Below are 19,002 nucleotides of genomic sequence, written 5' to 3' on the forward strand. Positions count from 1 at the left end.
TTGAAACTAAGGGAATATAACGAAAGGATGATATTATGTCATTGTTTTTTGTTGTTTTTACGACAAATCATGCTGACTTCTTTAGTTTCAGCGACCAAGTTAAGAAGATTTTCTCTAGTGAGGTTTATTGTGTATATTGAAACAAGAAAAAAATCAATAAAAAAATTATTTGTGAAGAAAAGAGCGTCGAAATTGAAAAGTTGAAGTTTAAAACCAATAATAAAAAATGAGTTGGAGTTTAAAACCAACAAAAATAATTGCTTCACAGAATATCCAAGATATATGAACAAAACTCGCTCAAATAAAGCGATATTTTCAAATATTTATAAAATTCTAAAAAGTAGTGCTTTAACAGAAAATTAGCGTAGTTATGCTTTAAAGAAAATGGAATTTTATACTAAACATACTAACATCATGGCTAGTGAAACAATACTAAAACTTATTTTCCAATTTTATGCAAGCACATTCTGAAATTTTCTGCTCCTAAAAGAGCATCTTATTTTATGTTTTCAGTAAAGTATAATATTTTTATCACTTACCACCACGGGTCACTATTTCATGGCACTAAGCACAATCAACATGTGTAAATTTATATTTGCTTCCTTTATAAAGAATCCTTTAAATAACTCGAAAATGTCTTTACCAAAAGCTTTGCATAGCCTTGTTGGGCCGAGTCACGACGTAGGCAATAATGCTCCTAAACCAATGCATAGCCTTGTTTAAGAGCAAAACACAATATTTCTTCTATTTTGGCAATTTGTGTTTCTTTTATAAAGCTATAATCTGTATTTTGACATATCTGTATTATTTGTATTATTATTCGTATTATAATCTGTATTATTTATCTATCAAATAGTCCGTGGTAAAGAACTGTAAGTAAGGAGCGACTCAGCCCGAATGTAATCGAATCTCTACACGAAGAAATTTTGATAACAATAGATACGTCAAAAGAATTAGCCTTTGGTGCTGCTTAATCAAATAAAACTTGCTGAAAAGGAAGTTTAAAAAAAAATAAAATAACCATTTTAAGCTTAAGACAAGCATGAATAAATTCCTAAAATAATTATAATTCAGAACGACCAGGAATTACTACTTAAGAATAAATGAAACTCAAAATGAACAGAAATTAATTGAGCAATCATAGCAAACAAAATAAAAAAGGAACTAATACAAATTAAAGAATAAATGTTAAAATAAGTGAAACTTAGATTGAATATTCAAGTCATACATAAAAGAAACAAAATCAATACAAAAAAGAGTTTGGTTACGCTCCCTTCCCCTCCCTTTTAATTTATTAATTTACATTACAGAAATTTTGTACAGCCAGGATAGAATTAACTATAGAAAGTGGCTCAAACGAAAGAAAAATTAATTATTTTTATTTTAACGGCAGAAATTCCTTGCGACACGAGGGATTGAACCGCTGACCCATTGATCATGAGAACAACGCTTATCCACCACGCTGTCACAAGGTGTGAAACTATTTTATTTTTCTAAGAGTTCAAAAAGTTCACAAAATTTCAATTTAAAACAAAATATATCATAAAAATACGCTTTAATCCAAAAATGAACATGGAAAATCTAATCTTCTAAAATTTAATCCACACAAATATTAAAGTATTAGCCATTATGATTTGCATAGTCGTTTTATTAGTTCAACTTCCTCCTCAACATGTCCAAAAGGTTTAAACTTTATGCACTCTGCCGTTCTTGCGATAGTGCAGATACGCCTTTTTGACAACTTTCATACGCACAGTTTGCTTTAAACATTTTAATGCACTCATTCTGGATACATGTTGAACAGAGTGCTTTAACTTTTCAAAAAATCGACGAAACGAAAAAATAAATTACTACAATATTCAAGAAGACTGATAAAAAGTAAATAAAAATAAACTGAATGTTTAATACATACTCATTTAAAAGAAATTACGAAAAAAGTTTTTCCAAGAAAAGTAAAGAGCTACATTACACCTAAAATGAGCAGAAATAAAGTCAAATAATTTTCCAAGCATAAAATTATCACAAATTACCACCATTAAACAAATAAAACCCAAAACGAACAGAAATTGCAATAAATAACCAAGTCAAACTGAAAACGAGAAGAAACTATGATGAATAGGACTGACACCCCAATTTTTTCAACAATTTTTCAGCAACATTTTTCACAATTCTCAATAAAACACATCCTTTTGAGAGTCTGGACATACATGCAAATATACCTTGATTTAGTTTTACACCTCAAGTTCCCTTGAAAATTAAAATTTAATACCCTTCCTAAGACTTTGTACCTACGCAATTTTCACAACTTGGATGCAAAGTGCTGGGACGTATTGTTGACAACATTCATACAGATGAGGCCTTTGGATTTAGTTTTATAGCTACATAAACATTCAATGATAGTTTCTACTTTGTTCTTTATTCTAAACCCTATTGCCGCCTGGATATCTTTGCAACCTTGATTCACAAAAGCTACCTTGATTCACTAAAGCTATTTTGATTTAGTTCAATAGTAGTAGGAATAGCAGCAGTAGAAGGGATAGTAGAAGTAGCAGTAAAAGTGGTATTATTGGTGGCCCTGAGAATTTCAGTTGAATACCCTAAGTCGTTGCTTGGATATTGCTAATACACCCCTTTGATAACCCATATGCAAATAGTGTTTCGATTTAGTTCAACACTACCCTCAACGTCTCTGAAATTTTCATTAATGCCCTTAGCATTAGTAATAGTGGTAGGCCCAGTGGCAGAAGTAGTACGAGGAGTAATAGCAGTAGTATTAGTGATAGCACTAGTGGTATTAATCACAATATGCCTGTTTGGTTTAGCTAAACATCCCATCCTCATGCCCTGATAGGTTCAACTTAATACTTTAAGCCGATATTACTGATACGTCGTGTTAATAACCTGCGTGCATATAATGTTTTGATTTTGCCCTATATTCCCCCCCCCCAACAGTCCCTGAAAGCTCCACATTAATACAATTACCCTTACTAATATTGGTACTTAAAGCACTAGTAATAGTACGACTACTAGCAGTAGCAACATGTACATAGGACATTTTTATTACCACAATACACCCCTCAACATGCCTTGACAGTTTCAGCCTAACATTCAAAGCCGTTCTCGAGATACTTCTGATCCGCCTTTTGTCAGCCTGCCTACAAACAGCATATTATAATTTAATTCGCTATTCTTCTCAATATTTCCTGAAAATTTCAACTCGATACCCTTAGCCTTAGAAGTAGTAGAAGCAGTAGTAGAAGTATGTACATAGTACCTTCTGGTTGGTTCAATGTCCCCTTCAACACTGAAAGTTTACACTTGTCACTCTATGCTGCTTCTTAGATATAGCTGTTACGCCCTTTTAATAGCCTATATCCACATTGCATGTTCCAATTTAGCATATTTCCCTATCCTCTTCACCAGTCCCTGAAGTTTTGACCGAATACCTGTTCGTTTTAGTAGCACTTGTAGTAGTTGTCGTAGTAGTAGTCGCTGTAGAGATAGTCATAGCAATAGCAGTTATAGTAGTAGTTCGGGTAGCAATAGTAGTAGTACCAGTCGTAATAATAGTAGTACCAGTTGTAATAGTAGTAGTATGCAAACTTTGTATTTTGCCTAGTTCAACATCCACCTTAACATGCCCTAAATCTTTCAACTCAATACCCTGTACCGTTCCTGGGGTATTGCTGATACACCTTTCTGACAAAGTGCACGCACAGAGTGTGCTTGAAATGGTTTTTGAATCAATGAAGGAGTGAGGTAAGTCTCCCAGATCAACTGAGTGGGTCTGTTACCTGTTCATGAGCTTGTGCTCAAGGATGATTTCATCCGTTTGTAAATAACCTTGTAAAAGGGCCGCAGAACATGGGATACATTGACTGGCAACTTGAGGATGGTAACGTTCTGTTCTGAAGCAAGTTTCACGAGATCCAAGGATAAATGGAAGTCATTGCTGTCAAGAATAATAAGTGCCTTTTTCTTGAATTGAGGCAGGATAACATCCCCAAACCATCTCAAAGCCAGATAAAATTTCTAAGCCAATTATAGAAGAGGTCTGCAGTCATCCATCCTTTCTTAGTAGCTATTTATCATGCATCTGGACGACCTTCAACTGGCAGCCCTGATTCCAAATACTTTTACCGAGAAGCCTACCAGTGGTGGCAACTTCTCACCTGATGCATATACGTTTGATAAAAGTTCAAAACATCTGTGAATTGTGGTGAAAGTATCTAAATGACAGGAAAATCATGATTTTTTTTTTCGGATGATCAAAATTGAAATGATAATTTGATCAGTTGCAGTTTTCACTGTGGTTGTCACTATTCAGCCCCCCCCTCCCAGATGGTCGAATCGGGGAAAACGACTTTATCAAAAAATTTGTGCAGATCCCTGACAGGCCTACCAATTTTGATCGTCCTAGCACGTCCAGAAGCAACGAACTCGCCAAAGCACTGAAAATCCCCCCAGCTCCCCCAAACAAAGAGGATCCGTTCCAATTCTGCCAATCTAGAACTTGTGCTTATTCTTCCCACTAGGTTTCATCCCGATCTCTCCACTCTAAGCGCTTTCCAAGATTTCTGGTTTCCAAGATTTCTCTTTTCTCCTGCCAGCTCCCTATGTCCCCAGATCCGATTCGAATAGAAAATGGAGCATCTGAGACATAAGGTTTTTCTATATATCAATTTTCATTAAGATCCGATCACCCATTTGTAAGATAAAGATACCTCAATTTCAAATTTTCCAGGTTTCCGGTTTCCAACTCCTCCCACTGTCACCGAATCTGGTCGGAATTTATAATTGCGCTGAAGCACAAAATCCTTCTAAATATCAAATTTCATTAAGATCTGATCACTCGTTCATAAGTTACAAATAACTCATTTTTCTAATTTTCCGAATTGCCCCCCCCCCCAACTCTCAAAAGAGCGCGGATCCGGTCTAGTTATTTCAGTCACGTATCTTGGACTTGTGCTTATTCTTCCCATCAAATTTCATCCTGATCTTTCTAATCTAAGCTTTTTCCAAGATTTCCCCCCACTCTCAACTCCCCCCAACAACACTGGATCCGGTCGGGATTTAAAATAAGAAATATGAGTTCCTTCTAAATATGAAATTTCATCAAGATCCAATCACTCCTTCGTATGTTAAAAATACCTCATTTTTTTAATTTCCTAGAACTAACCCACACACCCCCAACTCCCTTGCGCTTCTTTTCCCACCAAGTTTCATCCCGATCCATCCACTCTAAGCGTTTTCCAAGATTTTAGGTTTCCCCCTCCTACCCCCCCCCCCAATGTCATCCGGTCGGGATTTGAAGCAAGAGCTCTGAGAAACGATATGTTTCTAAAAGTCAAATTTCATTAAGATCTGATCAGCCGTTCGTAAGTTAAAAATGCCTCATTTTTTTCTAATTTTTCTAAATTAAATGTCCCCCCACTCCCCAGATGATAGAATCGGGAAAAACAACTATTTCGAATTTAATCTGGTCTGGTCCCTGATATGCCTGCCAAATTTCATTGTCTAAGCTTATTTGGAAGTGCCTAAACTAGCAAAACCAGGACGGACAGACATACCGACCAACAGACCGACGGAATTTTCGATCGCTATATGTCACTTGGTATATCCAAGGGCCATAATAAAGAACGCGCTCAGACCAAAACTGATAAAGAAAAATTATCTTTCCAGTGAAGAATCTGACACAAATGTCTCATTAGGATCCTTACCTGACGAAATAGAAATATGTTATACTATTGGCAGTGACATGAATAAGAGGAAGAAAATAGGAACATACAGCTAAATAAATACTATGCTGTAGTATAAGATACCAAACATGATTGACAAGGCTGGTATATCCTAAGAGTCTTTGATTTTACCAACGAAAATCTTGTTAGTATAAAATATCTTTGCTCTCTGAGTCTAGCTGACTGTTCATATTACTTAAAAAAAAGACAATGACGAAGTCAAAGAAGACTATGTCTTTGCCAGACCATTGAATATTTCTAGAGCTGGTCCGTTCACTCTGCCGTCATTCAAAATTCAACACGTCACCAGCTTGTACAAGAAGCACCCTAGTGCCTGCAAATGACCAAAAGTTTGGTTTCTCAACGCCCTCTGATACTAATTGTAGTTATTTTTTTTCAATAAAAATTACTTTTTCTACGATTAAAAAAATTCAACAATACTAATTGAAATTACAATTTTTTGCCATTATTTGAAATTTGGTCTAGTAGAGAATGTGAACAAAAATTCCGTTCTCATAGCCTTCTATGTGCGAGGTAAAACCGATACTGTTAAACTTACCCCGTGGTAAGCAAAAAAAGACATTCTGCTATGGCACATACAAACTATTACCGAGAGTTTTGGGTTTGTTTGGTATTCAGTTTATAGAGGGGTCCTCTATCATGTCTTAATGTGAAATAATTTTTATATCTGCATGCATAGGATTTACCTGGGGGTGTTGGATTTATCCCAAACCTTTGATAAGTTCAATCTTCTTGAGATAGGTTATTATGATGCAGTAACTCACACAAACATCAGAGATTGCGTTTTTATTGTGACAGCAACTCCAAAATAATTTTTGGAGTTGCCTCCCAAGCCCACCATTTCCCCAAACACATCCAATCAAAATTTTGAGATAGCCATTTTATTCAGCATAGTTTAAAGGTCTGGAAATTATGTCTTTGACAACCCCCATACCTTCTCAAGACCAGCACATAATTTGCACTTTAGTGGAAAAAAAAATGGCTATGGATTGTCAGTTTATTATACATATAGTGATATTTGTTGCTTAAAGTTTTAATTAGTCTTTTATTTATTAAAGTTAAAAGGTTTTAAACATAATTAGGAATAAACTATCAAAAGTGAATGGAGATAAGTCAGCCCCCCCCCCTCCAGCCAATCATTCCACAAAACATATCAGATCAAAATTCTAAGAGACCTATTCTGTTCAATATTGTTGAAAGGTCCAGCATTGGGAATGTAAACCTCCCTACAGTCCTCAGGACAAGGGCTGTAAGTTAAGCAATTTGTTCATTGTTTACACATAGTATGTGTTATTTAGTTAAAGTATGTATGTTTGAACGTTACTTTCCAAGAAGACAAAGAGTATTCATGTGAGTCTTTCGTGGAATGTTGAGGGGAGTGTTTAACTAAATTAAAACACGTTATGTGCATACAGATTATTAAAAGAGTATAACACAGGAATAACTGAGTATATTAATTTGGGAAATTCAGGAAACGATAAGGGAGATGAAGAAAAGGCAATATTTGCATGCTATCAAGATTACTACAACTAACACCACTACTAAAACCACACTATTCCATTTGCAGTATTAAGGGAAAATTTTAACTAAATCAAAAAACCGTATGTGCATGCAAATTGTCAAAATAGCATATCTCAAAAGCTGATTTGGGTATTAAGTTGAAACTTTCAGGGAATACTTAAAGGGGAAGATCATGTCACCAAAAGGCAATATGTACACACTACAGCTAATACCACTGTTATTGCTACAATTACTACTACTACTACTACTACTACTACTACTACTACTACTACTACTACTACTACTACTACTACAACTACTTCTATTGCAACTACTTGTAGGGCTAAGAGCAATGAGATGAAAATTTCGATTAGCATATAAACAAACAGGTTATCAAAAGGACATTAAGCAATGTCATAGCAATGGCTAGTTGTATTAAGTTGAAACTTCCAGGACTTGATGAGATGGATGTTCAACTGACCAAAAGGCAATAGGTTAATACTACTTCTGCTTGTGGTACTACCGCTATTCAATACTATTACTAGTAATATCAATACTACTACTGTGACTACTATACAACAATGCCTAAGGGCAAGAAGGTGAAATATTATAGACATTTTGAGGGGGGGGAATAAACTGAATCAGAACACCCCCCTTGTACGCAGGTTGTCAAAAGAGTGTAACACCAATATCTTAGGAACAGTTAGGAACCTCATCTGAAAATAATTTACTCATATCAGAAATGCACCAAGCCATTGAGATGTACTGTCATTACGACTTGTTGGTGTAGAGGTGTGGAGCATGTTGCCAAACTGTATAAAGGGATCAGTTTCGCTAAGTTCATTCCGAAAAAATCTTAAGAAATATCTTATTGAGTAGAAAAAAGTTGTTTGTTTAGTTTTTCTGTTTAATGGATTGTGAATAAGGTAAATGCATTAATCTTGTGAAGTGATTTATTCCCTATCATATGTGGAATACTCTTATATTTTTCAAATACAGAAGAATTAATATAGAGAATTTATTTCGCTAATCTCGTTCTGAAGATAAATATTTTAAAAAATCTTATTCAGTAGAGAAAAAAATGCTTAAATTTTTTGTTGCTTAGTTTCCGTTTTTTAGCTTTTCTGCTGAGTGATATGAGAAAAAAGATATTTTTGTTTGATGATATTTTTGTCAAATTTTTTGTGATATTTTTCCAAATGATATATCAAATTTTTATAAGTAAAGTGCAAATGCAGAATGAAATTGACATTTTTGAAGTAGTGATGACTCTCTCTGGATACTTGCTTCCACTTTTGTGAAAGCGGTCTGGATCCTTGATTATCGGTAAGGTTTGTCTTGCCAAAATTAAAGACACTGTCAGGGTCAACATCCTCAAGCTCTTCCTTCAGATAGTTGAAATACTCAGTAATGGTGCAAGGCCCTATATCTTCTCTTTTTCTTTTGGTGTTACTAGCAAATCTTTCACTTAAAACTGTATGTCTTTTCAAGAAGCTTCTAGTCGATTCTCTTCCTGGTAGATTTCCATGAAACTTTTTGACAATTCTGCCAAATTTATCTAAATAACGTTTCACTAAAAGCTGAAGGTTGTACCAGTTATTTTTCTTCTTCCCTGTTTAGCACAGAAGGCATACCAACATCTTTTGGATGGTGTTTTACCAGTTTGTTTATGAAGGTACTTCTGGGGATTCCATACTTCTCAGCAGCAGCTCTTTGGGTTATTTTTCCATTCTTAATCACTCTCAGAGCATTCTCAAGAATTTGTGGTGTATAGTTGACATAAGTCCTGCTGCCACCTACCTACTTATATTTCTTGGCATCTTAGAACTTATTCACCTCAAAAGAAAGGCCTCTAAGTGGATTGGTACAGAACCATCTGTGGACCAATTTTATTTCACCTTACTTGTAAAAAGTGATAGTTTTTAGGCTGTTTATCATCAGAGGCCTAATCTTGGTTGTTTTCCAAATTTTCTTAGTGCTTCTGGCTAAGGTCCATAGCAAACAGCTTATTAAAAAAAAAAGGCTTTTCTACAAGTGTAACTATGAAGTAAACTTGGTTGGTGGTATAAAAAATTGAAAAATTGAAATTTTCAATTTTATTTTTAACAAACAAGCCAATCTTATAATGTCACCTAGTTTATACATTCTTCCCAACAATTGCATAAGCAAAAAAACAAAACTTAATGTAAGCCTAGGCAAAACTATGAGACTCATAAATCTTTTTCATTATTTTGGACCAACCTTATTTCACAGGACCAAATTAACCACATTCTACAACACTTGAAAAGAACATAAAAAAGCCACAGTGAATGGCATATCTATCTTTCAGATGGAAAATTGTAAATATTGAACCCCCCCCCCTCCTCCCTTTGGTAATACATGTCTCTGCTGTTTTTCTTCTCTTTAAATAGGTCATTTAAAATAATGGTTGAGAATGGAAGTAAAAATGAAAACCTGATTTCAGCAACTTATCTTTTTTAGCTTTGTACATAATTTACAGATATATATGAGACCATCAGGGGGGGGGGTATTATCCAATTAGCAAATATTCATTTGGAAAGTATCCATTGGGGAGTGAAATGGTGCAATCATTTTGTTAGTATGTTGCTCCAAATACTACATTTCTTTTTAAATTTGATTTCTATCTATAGCCAACCAAAATATACCTGTTTTAATATATAGGGTAAATTAGGAGGTTTTTCCATTTCTTAGCCAAGTGGAATGTCAACACATTACTTAATGCATCTTTTGATGCTCTTAAAATATACTAATTGTTTCCACTACAAATTTTATTTTGAGCTCTTAAAGAGACATAATATACTGTGTCACTACAATGAGACAACAGTAAATAATCACTAGAAAATCTGAAAACTACATTAATACAATTATGAATACTTACTTATATCATTACTAAAGTTACATTACTTGGCTTAGCCATAAGTCTCCTTAGATGAATCCATACAGCCTATCAGGGGCGTCACTATGGGGGGACTCCACCCTAAAGGTCTTAAGAATACACTTTTGTTGGGCGAAGCCCAACGAAAGTTCATTAGACTATCGGCGCGTGGCGCCAACAGGCACATAATAAACCAATTTTCGGTCAACTTTCGTTGGAAAATGCTCGAAAATTTACTAGTCCGTCAGCACAGAGCACCAACAAACACATAAAAAAGCTAAAATTGTAAGCTTTCGTTGGGCAGTGCTCGACAGTTTATTTGTCTGTCGGCACAGAGCTTCAATAAACATAGATTAAAGCAAATTCTTTAAAGCATATAAGAAACAAAAGTTTGTCAACTTTTGTTAGATAATGCTCGAAAGTTTACAGGTCTGTTGGAAGAGATCACCACTAGCAAAAACAGAATGAAGCTAATTCTGTCAACTTTCATTGGGAGAGCATGTAATAATACATACATAGCGCCGTAGTATTAGCACCAACAAACACATAATTAATGTCAGGGGAATCCTGGTAGTCATCTTTAAATGAAAAAAACGGCTGACCACAAATTGCAGCAATTTGGAATGTCAGAAATACAGCATTGGGGATGTAACTGATGCAGCCGAAGATTCTGTAAGTTATGAGGAAACTTGGTATCAATGAAGACAAACTAGTATTTCAATGCTATGATTTTGCCAGCAACATGCATGTCCATTTTGAGGAAGCATAGGCTCACATTTCTAAGAATCATGGAACAAATGTTCCATGCCTCAGGTGCCTTCCCCAAATAGGGAATATTATAGTGGAGCATTGCTGTAAATTAAGCTCCTTGACCTGTAACATGTTTGGTATCTTACAGCAAACCTATAACTTTTTCAACAGGAAATCCCTGAACTTCAGTCTGTACTGCAAAGCTGTAGAGGAAGTTGAAGGTAAGCTTCATCTAAAGGGAATGTCAGAAACAAGATAGTCTGCAAGATCAGAGTTGCTTAATGTGCTTTGGAGTCTTCTGCCAGAAGTTGTTGGACTGCTGAGAGAAATGGCAAATTCAGAGACCCTTGATACAGACAAAAAGTCAAAGTCCAATGGGCTTCTTAGTGGCATTACTAGACTCAAATTCATAGCACAGCTGATGTTCATGAGGGCATTACTTTCTTGAAGAAATATCCGGATTTGTGAACTTCAATCAGTAGAGCTGGATATTGTCAGTGCATGCAACTTGATGAAAGCCAAGGTGACTGTCATCACACAATCCATGAGCAACGAGAGCAAACTTGCTGGTCAAGTAATGGAATCTCTCAGTATGGCCAAGAAATTAATTTGAAGAGAAGGGGACGATGATTGTCCCATAACTGACAAGGAATTCTACTTTTGGTTGAAGGGAAGGGAGAACATAGACAATATCATCATCAGCAGCAGGTTCCTCGAAGATACACCAATGGTGATAAGACAAGTGAAGTGTTGTAGATGTCACTTGCCATATTTTATACTACTGAGCTTAAGAAAATTTTAACAGTCATAGGTGAAGAATTGTCCCGAGCATTCAAAGAAACAAAGGAGCTGGTATTTCCTCTCTTTGATTGCCTTGTGAACCTTGAACCTTTGCATTGTCAAGCTTTCAGTGCTGCATTCCCAATAGCAGAAATGCCTGTCCAAGCATTCCAGTCTGAAATGAAAATTCTTGTTGAAGTTTGAAAGTGTGAAAACGACAGAGTTTCTAGAAGCGTAGTTGAGTTTGCCCAGCTATCCTCTCTAGCAAAGACAAATAGAAGAGGATTGCCCTTAGTGTACAGAGCATTCACATTTCCAAAAACAATTCCAGTAACATCAGCCAAAAATGAGCAAATATTCAATAAAATGAAGATTGTGAAGAACAGATTGAGGACAACAATGAGAGTTGAAAGACTTCACCATCTGATGCTTATGATGTTAGAAAAAAAAATGCTGACCAAGATCAACCTCAACTCTCTTATAGACAAGTGGAAAGTTGTAAAGCAGCACTGGCTTAAAGTTTAGCTGATTCATTTGTATGGGTTTGATGATGTGTCTCATCTATAATATGACATGTTTTTTCGAGTTTAAATTTCAACAAAGGGTACCAACATCTGAAGAATTTTTTTTTGTTGGCACTTGCCTAAGATTCATCAGCACATCTCAGGCGTCCCCAACCCCCAAAGGCGAAAGGCTAGTGATGCCTCTGTAGCCTACAGCATATACCAAATATTCGTACTATTTTTAGAACAGTGGAGTTCTTCCTACCAGTTGATTGATTATCATTTGTCATAAAGTAATAAACAAGAAAAGGATTGTGTTATAGAAATGTATGGTTTAAGTATATGGAGTTGACTGTATAATTATTAATCAGGGAAGGGGTTTCAGTGAAATAATAAAACTTTAGGAATGTAACAAGTGAGTATTTCTAGTTTTTACAAGATAGTTTTTAGAATATCCAGAAATTATTTTCTAATAAGAAAAAGGGAGTCACTTCAAGAGCTCAAAATAATTTTTTTAATGGAAGCAATTAGTATATTTTCCAAAGGATATAAAAAGGTACAGAAAGCAGCATGCTCACCATCTACCCAGCTAAGTAATAAAAACAACTCAAAACCAACTATTTCTATGGCAAACATTCAGTGGTTGGCCACTCCAGACAGAAACATGCTAAACAAAATTAAGCACCATTAGACTCTTTACTTTATGCTCTTTCATATATATATGTGCTCTTTCTAATATTACTACCTTTCTATCCAAATTTTATTTAATAGAGGATTCTAGTTTAAAAAAAAAACTTTGCAGAATTTGAAGCTGAATAAATGAAAAGGTTTATTCTTGAGAGGCATTCTGCAAAATTCAAACCAGCAATAGAATGGTTTGTGTTTTGACTATAACAGTATCACCAACAGTTGCCAATATACAAAGAAAAATAGTAAAAGTGAAACTAAAAGAAAAAAAGGATCAAATTAAGGTAACTGTTTCCTTTTTTAGCCTATATTGGCAACTCTTGCTGATGCCATTTTCTTTTAATGGCCAAATTAAATGTCAAATAACACATTTCAAAAATACTACAAAAACAGCACAATTTGATTAATTCAATTCAGAAGACTGGAATGGATTTTTTTTAATGAAAACTGATTCAGAAACATGGACAAAAATAGGAAGAATAAGGAAGTACAATTAACTAATACTTGCTGTGTATCACAAAGTAAGAATTGCATCATTTTTAATTTTATTCATTTATTAATACATCAAAAGGTAAGCAATAATACTTGTTACCATAGACACAAAATAAGAAATAAGCTAATTAGCAACACTTATGAATATTAGAAGAAGATATATTAGGGAGAAAAAACTTTTTTTTTTCTCTAAAAAAAAACTCCCAATTAGAAAGATGTCTCCACTAAAGAACATTTAAGTATCTATACATTCCCAGCATCCATAACTTTAATAGGTTAACTATTCCAAGGTGAAATGACCTTACAAGAAAATGAACATTGTCCTATCTTCTTAATTTGATTTTGGGGGTACAGTTTATAATGGTGTTGGTGTGTTATGTGATAGTGACTGTATTTGAGAAATGAATCAAAATCTAGGTCATCTATGCCTTTAATAATAGAGAATACATTAATAAGATCACTCTGATGCCATCTGAAATGTAATGATGGAATACCAAGCCTGAGAGTCACTCCTTGTAGGGAATATGGTAAGGAATCCTTTGTACCTTTTTGTCAGAAGGATGCCCTCCTTTGTACCTTTTCTATGCAAAACTCATCCATTATATTGGACAGAAACCAGATAGAAGTGTTATATTCAAGAAGTGAGAACTGGGAAAACAAGAGACTTGTAAACAGAAGAAAATTTTGATGATTGAATTTTCTAAAACTTCTCTTCAAAGACAATAGACAGTACTTCCAACAGTTACTAAAACTGTCTTTATTTCTGGTCTTGCATGTATTCTTTTGGAGAGCTACTATTCTGCAAATTTACTGTTATTTCTAGTTTAAGCTATTATTTAATTCCTTACCTTTAACTGTTGTAAACCCATTTGGACCCAATGTACCTTTAGTATCTGGACTATCAAGACAAGCAGTGCTTATCCCAAAATTTCTCCATATTTGTTTTTAAAGCAAGACCACCTAGAACATGATAAATTGCAAAGCTCAAGAGGTTATACAGAGCAGATATTAGTCCCACTGCTTTGTTGAAGATGAGTGATAAACTCTAAAACTTAATTGGGCTCCAGCTACCCATGGTTGTCATTTTGCCTTGAAGCTAAATATTATACTTTTTCTCATTGCTGACCGAGGTTTTTCTGAATTCAGCTTGTTCTCTTACAATTCTTTACAAAAATTCATCTTGTCACATTCCCTGATTTTAAAACTTCAATTCTCTTATAGCGACATCTGTTTTTTGAAGTATTATAGAAACTTCTTCACCGTAAGTTGAATATTTGAAAAGAAGGGTGGAAATTTTACATGAGACAGAGAAGAAATCCGCAAAAATGAAGGAAATCCATTATCGAGCTCACTCATACAAATAATACAGTTCCCATTTACCATTCAAAAGGCTAAGGAACAATTTCAAAGCTCCTCTAAAATTTTAAAATTCTGGTGCATAAAATGCTGGTCCAAACGGAATTTACAATTTGATAATAAAAACTTGCCAGATGTCTTCATTGAACTATCGACTAGATAGTTCAATTTTGAGACATTTCAAGCTACTCTGACATCGTTTTATGTTTTTAAATAGAAAAGGAATCATCAATTTTCTCCCATTCGCATTTGCTTTTTGAAAAACAGGCATTTGGAAACATGTCAAATGTCCCAAGTTTAAAGCAATATATCGAAAAAATCCATTTTTAGTCGGAGGTTTTTAAATTATATTGTAAAAATTATAATTGAAAAATATTTTACATAATACAGCATAACCAGGTACGATTTTCAAATTAATGTCAATGATGAAAAAAGACATTATTGAGAATAAACTGTTTGTAGAATTTTATTTGATGAAAAGTTATAGATAGAGTTAATTTTTCCTGTAATATTAATCCCAGTCTTAAATAACCTAATAATTTTTGAAATGCTGAATTGATGGAAGATCGATACCCTGATCTTCCTCAATCAGTGTACCACAGTTTAGGGAGTTACTCGGAGGTATTTCATTTTCCTAACTTGACACGCTTATCATACCGTACGTATAGACTTTTGGTATATTGAGCTATTCAACAGATCTTTCACAGAGTGATAAATTTCACCTGAGAGGAAACAAGCAACAGTGATTCTACAACCGAACGTAGAAAAAAAAACAATCTTCTTCATTAGATGATTTTTTTTTTCCAATGAATAAGATTCATTAGAATCTTCTTCATTCCTTGTCTCATACAAATATATATTCCATATTCCTTACCTCATGTGTTACAAAATTAATTGAGATGACCATCTAACCTCTTTATCAGATCATATCTGGATTGAACCGCTTGTCCTCTTTTCCTTGAAAGAGCACTATAGATGACTTGGTTAGACTGGAGTATCTGATAAAAGAAAGTTTTAAAAACCGATAAGCAGTTGATCGAGTAAATATAGGACAACTAGTTGACAAGCTGTCAGTTCTAGGTTTATCAGATATATTGCTAAATTGGATCCACTTATTTTAATATTAAGAGAAGTTATATCATCTTTAGGAGGTCTTTGGTCAGATTTTAAGAGAATAGTTTATGAAGTTTGACTCCCTCAAGATGCTATCCTAAACCTTTTGCTTTTCTTAATGTGTTGTCATGAGATAAGTCTAGATAATAACCTAGGGACAAAATAATTCATGTATGTATATGACATTGCTATTGCGGTTTTAACGAGAGACCTTTTATGTTTGCAAACAGCCTCTCAAAAGGCAGTGGATATATTTTCAATCTGGGGAAGTAAAAACGGCCTGGCTTTCTCAATCCAAAACTAAATTGGTGTTTTCTTCCGCAAAATGAAAAACTTGACCACTTTCAACCTTTTGGTGAATCTGCATGGAAGTTTGATGGTAGTTGAAGAAAAATCGCGGATTTTAATAATTGTGATTGATCAAAAGCACACATGGAACTTTCACATGGATGAGCTGATTGGTGGTCTCAAATAAAGAAAAGATTATGTTAACACTCATATTCTTGGTAAAACAGGAGTCTGTACGGTATTTCCTTTAAAATTTGTCAAATCAGTGTTCATATCTAAAATACATACAGACCATTCATATGTGGATCTATTGAGAAATGCCACCTAAAGAAGCTTGAAAAAACCTTCGTACAATTTTACACTAAGCCCTTCGCTGCCTCAAATCAAATCTTGTTGTAGGAATGTATTGCGACCTCAAGATTCATTCCCTCCACACTAGAAAAGAATGCCTCATTACACGATAATTTGCAAAGCAGATGAAGCTCAAAAGTTGTATCATTCATGAAAAAACTGTTAGTCCCAAGTTTAAAGAGAAGAGTGAAACAAAGAAGATCGTCTCAACAGAGGTTGGTTCTTAAAGATGACGTTAATATTCAACAACAACAACAACATGGGATAGAAAGTGGTTTTTTGTGGAAACCAATATTTTTCAAACGGGGAGGCTCGTTTATTTGCGGAATTGAACATATAATTCCATATAAACAGATATACATACATAATAAATATATATACATATATAATATATATATAGGTTTTCAGCCTGGTCTAGCTTGTGGCCACGCTCTTTCTGCTCTTGTTTCGGCCTTGATAGATGCTGAGAAAAGCGGTGAGAGCATAGCTCTCGCAGCGCATGATGTCAGGAGGGCCTTCGATTCACTAATTCATGAGCATATTATTTTAGACAGGGGCCTAGCAGGTGTTGACCCAAGTATGTTAAACCCTTTATATGATATGTATAAAAATTAAAAAGATAAACTGACAGCTTTTATTACCTGACCTATACACTAAACCTGACAAATAGCCCTGTGCTTCCCGATAAAAAAGGTGTAAGGCAGGGTGCATTGACATCACCTGCCGTATTTAATAACAGCATCGTTAAACCGCAATCTAAGTCAAATCTGACACACATTCTGAAAGGGATTGATCTATCGTTAATGAGCTATATTGTGGCAAGTCGGTATGGGATTATCGACCCTAATGAAGCGATAATAGCCCAGATCGCCAGATATAACTTTATTATTGTTAGTCATCCTTGGGCAATTATTTTGAGGCAATAGGTTTTATTTTTTTGTAGTTAGATATCCATTTGTTCTTTATTTTTCTTGTGTTTGTGTATTCTTTTGTAGTGTGTTTTTTGCTTTATTATCTTATACTCCATCTGTCTCTTTTGATGGGAAATAAATATATATATATTTACATACATATATAATAGAACACAAAGCTAATTCCCAGTCCTTCCTAAAGACTATTAAAATACTACAATCACATATTTTACCGGTTTGAAATTCCAGCTTATTTCCACGCGAAAAGAATTGAACTTAAAAAAATCTTGCTGCTTTTATCTGCCACGAGCTTCCTATTGACAATATCCAAATACTTCTCTATTGGGTCACACAGGACTCTATGATTTCAGGTAAAGCATCAGTTTTCTGCGTTATTATCATGAATAGTTGACCTGACCAAAGGGTTTAAGACCGTTTTATACGGTCATCTTGAATCAAAAGCTATTTAATCTAAAAATATAAGACGCTTTATGCATGTCCAGCCAAAAATTCAACAACCTGAAACAAGTCCAAATTCTTATGGACAAAAAAGTGTCAAAAATGTGCTTTTATACGTTTTTATTACCTTTTTACGAGTCAAACAATTATTTTGGGGAGGAGGGGTCAAACCCCCTAACCCTTATCCTGAATACACTCTACATCACGGAACTTGTGTACCGAAAAGGGTCTCACGGTAGTCAGCTAAAAATAATCTACTAATCAATTCAAGTTCACATGACGCGGATCTTTTTTACAAGATCGCCTAAATCCTTACTGGTGATATAGGCAACGCATATCTAGGCAATGATGTAAACATCGTCACTTTTGACAGGACAGCTTTCTGGAAAAGAGTGCATAATTTCAAAACAGGTATGGCAGCAACATGAGCATCTCGGCTAAGCTACTTCAAAAGACTTTCTTTTTCTTGACATGTCTTAGATTTGTAAAAATTTAATTTGGAGTCCTTCTCCTTAAAACTCAGCAGGTTTTACCGATTGGTCCAATCGACTGTTTACTGCCTACTGCCCTAGACTAGAAAATTTATGCGACGATTAATGTGATTATGCGTATTATGTTACAGAAAGTCGTGCGTTTTACAGAGAGACGGCTAATCAGCCTATGGGAACTATTTTTTTAGGCCTCAATCATTTTTATTGAGATACAGTAGGTTAATTTTCATTCCGGTTTGTCCTTAAAAATGATAAATGCTAAAAAAGATAGTGAATGAAAGCAAGGTTTACTTATGAGAGGAGATGAAGGTTGCCTAGAAAAAAAGTTTCAGCAATATTATTGGTGCCTTTCGACACATTAGAAATTCCAAATAGCTTATTAAAGGAAGATATTTTACCACTCCTTCCTTCCCCTCCCTTGGCATATATGTTTTACTTCGGAAAATCCAATTTTTTCCATTTTCATTAGTCTGAGATGAATTCTTAATTTATTGATCGAATTGTCAACTCGCATACCAAGTTTTTCTCTAACCCTGAATAATATGTGCCAACTAATGCTTTTTAGTCTGAAAATAACCTAAGAAGCAAAGCAAATAGGGTAGAACCTCGCCTTTCTAATTGGTCCCATTGTTTGTACAAAGCCTAAAGGAAAAATATGACAGGAAC

At 34.6% G+C, this 19,002-nt stretch overlaps 1 protein-coding gene across 6 annotated transcripts in view; it reads right to left on the bottom strand.

Annotated features, from left to right (window-relative positions):
- Positions 1-14,593, bottom strand: part of LOC136041010 (serine proteinase stubble-like) — a 29,696-nt gene extending 15,103 nt beyond the window's left edge. For 2 of the 6 annotated variants that reach the window (XR_010620941.1, XM_065725509.1), the window contains exon 1: positions 14,216-14,554. The gene's annotated coding sequence lies outside the window, so the exon portion shown is untranslated. Of the gene's footprint in view, positions 1-14,215 lie in introns of all 6 variants that reach the window. The other 4 variants (XM_065725511.1, XM_065725512.1, XM_065725513.1 and 1 more) reach the window with 4 other exon arrangements.
- Between the last annotated feature and the right edge of the window lie 4,409 nt (positions 14,594-19,002).

The sequence above is a fragment of the Artemia franciscana genome, chromosome 21, assembly GCF_032884065.1.
Source record: "Artemia franciscana chromosome 21, ASM3288406v1, whole genome shotgun sequence".
In the NCBI taxonomy this organism is placed as follows: Eukaryota; Metazoa; Arthropoda; class Branchiopoda; order Anostraca; family Artemiidae; genus Artemia; species Artemia franciscana.